Here is a 4,005-nt window from a genome sequence, read left to right as displayed (position 1 = left end):
GTACCCCATAAAAACTGCCTTCACCCCGAGTTCGGGGCTCGTCCTCGGCTTGCATGCCAGGAGAGTCCAGGCCCGGGGCCCCCGGGCTTCCCGGGTCTGTAATAAATCTCATCTTATGCCCTTTACATCGGAGCGAGTCTCGAGTTTGTCAGTTGGGGTTAATTTGGGAGGCTTTCTCAGACCCAACACTTCAATCCCAGAACAAATATAATAAATCATAGTCATTATTTCTGTCAAACTATTTCATAGATATGAATACAATAATAGAAATGAGAAATAAAATATACGTGCTGAAAATAAGATATAGTATGTCAGGCTAGGACAGATATGACACACCTGGCCTGGTCAGTTTAAGTTCAACCCAACTTTACCATCATCTCCCATTCTTACTGCTTCATAGATTTATCTCCCACCTTAAAAATGCCCCTCTTAAGTAGTTTAGGTGGATTGATTTAGGAGATTTTAATATGTTTATTATTTAAGATTCATAAAGTTCTGCCAATGATTGTTTGAACTAAGAGTTGACATAGGCTTGGCACCAGTGGCTCAGGTGGCTCAGGTGCCAGCCACATACACCTGAGCTGGTGGGTTCAAATCCAGCCCTGGCCCACCAAACAACAATGATGGCTGCAAGCAAGAAATAGCCGGAAATTGTGGCAGGTGGCTGTAGTCCCAGATACTTGGGAGGTGGAGGTAGAAGAATTGCTTGAGACCAGGAGCTGGTGGTTACTGTGAGCTGTGATGCTACGGCACTCTACCCAGGGTGACAGCTTGAGGCTCTGGCTCACCAAAGAGGAAAAAAAAAAAAGCCCCTCACAATCGTGGTGGTCAAGGCAGGGTCTGGATGGGAGATGAGCTGGCAGCCCTCAGAATAAGCAGTCATGTGACTGGGAAGATGGCTGTCTTTCCTTGGCATTCCAGGAATAGGAACTACAAAGCTGAGTTTGCATCACCGCCATCTAGAGGCTATCCCACTGGAGTTCCGGGACTATCATTCTCTGAAACCTGTAACTGTCACAGAATCAAAGACAAAGAAACTGAACTGGAAAGGAAGCACTTCTTCCATGTCCTTCTCCTCCCCCAGCTCCATAGTGGACCGGCTGAGCACAGTCTTCGATAGGACTGACCCCCTGCCCATGTTTGCAGCCTCGGCGGCTGCCATGGACAACTCCAGAAAGAAACGTGATAAAGATGGTAACTCCATTGTCAGATTGGATTTTGAGCCTTGGGCCAATAAACAGGGAGAAATCTTTGTATGATTCACAACTACAGAAAAGCTATCTATCAATCTATTTATGGGATCTGAAAAAGGAAAAGCTGGGACTGCCACATCTACGATGTCAGAGAAGGTTCGGATCCGACTGGAAGAGCTGGATAACTCTAAGGAGGGTTCCCAAAAGGAGCTACTGAATTTGACTCAATAGGATTATGTGAACTGCATAGAGGAGCTCAACCAATCACTGAAGGATGCTTGGGCCTCAGACCAGAAAGTGAAGGCTCTGAAAATAGTCATCCAGTGTTCCAAGCTTCTTTCAGACACCAGCATTATTCAGTTCTACCCAAGCAAACTTGTCCTTATCACTGACATACTTGATACATTTGGAAAGCTTGTGTATGAACGCATCTTTTCCGTGTGTGGATAACCGCATATCTTACCAGATCACTTTTCTCCAGAGAATACAAATGACATGGTCAAGGAAACATGTCTAAATTGGTTTTTCAAGATTGCTCTATCAGGAAACTCATTCCAAGATTTTATGTGGAAGCATCCATCCTGAAGTGTAACAAGTTCCTCTCTAAAATGGGAATTTCTGAGTGCCTATCTCGATTAACGTGCATGATCAGAGGAATTAGAGACCTGCTGGTGTCAGTGTATGCCTGAGCCTGTCTGTGCCAAGTGGGAATGGAAGTGGCTCTGCATCTCAAATAAAGCCTAAATAAGAACATTTCTGACTTCCTCCTTATATTCAAATAGATTCATGGGGACACCATCGAGAACCAGCTGGTGGTCCAGTGAGTAGATCTCCCATCCTACCTGCCCTTATACTCACCAGCCATGGACTGGATCTTCTAGTGCATCTCCTACCATGCTCCTGAGGCTCTACTGACTGAGATGATGGAGAGATGTAAGAAACTAGGAAACAAGGCCTTCCTGTTGAATTCCATCATGTCAGTCTTCTATGTTGAGTTCATTGCCATAAGGTCCATGGATTTCATTGGGATGATCAAAGAGCACGATGAGTCTGGTTTCCCCAAGCATCTCCTTTTTTGATCACTGGGGTTAAACTTGGCCTTAGCTGATCCTCCAGAAAGTGATCAACTTCAGATTTGCAATGAAGCTTGGAAAGTTGTCACTAAATTGAAGAATCCACAGGACTACATTAATTGTGATGAAGTGTGGGTAGAATACACCTGCAAGCATTTCAAAAAACGAGAGGTGAATACAGTTTGGGCTGATGTCATCAAGCACATGACTCCAGATCCAGCATTTGAAGATTCCTACCCTCAGCTTCAGTTAATAATTAAGAAAGTGATTGCCCATTTCCATGACTTCTCAGTTCTTTTATCAGTGGAAAAATTTCTGCCATTTCTGGACATGTTCCAAAAAGAGACTATGCAGGTGGAGGTTGGCAAATGCATCATGGAAGCCTTTATCAAGCATCAACAGGAGCCCACCAAGGACCCCGTCATTTTGAATGCCCTTTTGCACGTTTGTAAGACCATGCATGACTCTGTGAATGCACTCACTCTTGAAGATGAGAAAGGAATGCTGGATTTATAAAAATGGTTTCCTTTGGCCATGGTTTTGAACAACAGCTAAGTTTTTACATGAGTCCAGGTCAATGGACTGCAGTCTGGAACCTGTTCTTGTGCAGTGATTCACAGTGTGAACTGGCTAGCAATGGAAACGAGGAAAGTGATGAAAGTAAATCATTCCAGAAAGACAGCTGCCTTAGTCCGGGCCTGTGTTGCCTACTGCTTCATCACCATCCCCTCCCTGGTGGGGATCTTCACTCATCTCAGTCTCTACCTGCATTCCAGTCAGGTGGCACTGGCCAACCAGTGTCTCTCCCAAGCTGACCCAGAGATAAGCCTCATTCCAGAAGTTCCAAAGACGATTAATATCGATGGAAAGATATGGCCATTGGAATCATTCCTTATGGAATTCCTCTGCAATTTCTTTTCTACTTTTTAATAGTTCCAGATCATCCTGAACATGGGGTCCTGTTTCTGGTTTTTTTGGATGCTAACTGGCATTTATTTATTTATTTTTGATTTTCTTCTTTTTTATTTTATTTTTTTGTTTGTTTTCATTTCTTTTTTTTATTTTAATTAAATCATAGCTGTGTACATTAATACTATCATGGGGTATAGTGTGTTGCTTCTATATACAATTTGGAATACTTTCATCCAACTGGTTAACATAGCCTTCATGTCACTTTCTTAGTTGTTGTGTTAAGACATTTATATTCTACATTTAGTAAGATTCACATGTACCCTTATAGGATAAATCTTCTTAATGTGATCCAAGACTATACCTGGGAGGACAGCAGCAACAACTCAATCCGCATCTACACCTGCGCCCTGCACCTCCTTGCTGCCATGAGCCGGGAGACCTATCTCTACCACATAGACAAAGTTGACTCCAATGACAGCCTCTATGAGGGAGAGTCCAAGTTCCTGGCAGAAAACAACAAGCTGTGCAAGATGGTGATGGCTTAGATCCTGGAGCACCTGAAAAAAACTGGCAAAGGATGAGGCCTTGAAGCACAGAGCTTGTTGGGACTTTCCTTCTTTAACAGCATCTTGGCCCACGGGGACCTGCGCAACAACAAACTTAACCAGCTCTCTGTCAATCTGTGGCACCTGGCATAGAGGTATGGCTGTGCAGACACCAGGACCATGGTGTAAACACTGGAATACATCAAGAAACAAAGCAAACAACCAGACATGAATCATTTAAGTGAGTTGGCCCTCAGACTGCCTTGGCAAACAAGGACCTGA

The 4,005-nt window shown here is 43.8% G+C and overlaps 1 pseudogene; it reads left to right on the top strand.

Moving 5' to 3' along the window:
* Positions 1 to 886: 886 nt before the first annotated feature.
* LOC100955121 lies at positions 887 to 4,005 on the top strand (annotated as a pseudogene).

The sequence above is a fragment of the Otolemur garnettii genome, unplaced genomic scaffold (genome assembly GCF_000181295.1).
Source record: "Otolemur garnettii isolate 467f Iridium unplaced genomic scaffold, OtoGar3 scaffold00326, whole genome shotgun sequence".
In the NCBI taxonomy this organism is placed as follows: Eukaryota; Metazoa; Chordata; class Mammalia; order Primates; family Galagidae; genus Otolemur; species Otolemur garnettii.
Note: the sequence above shows the minus strand (reverse complement) of the source record. Positions and strands in the feature narration are given on the sequence as shown.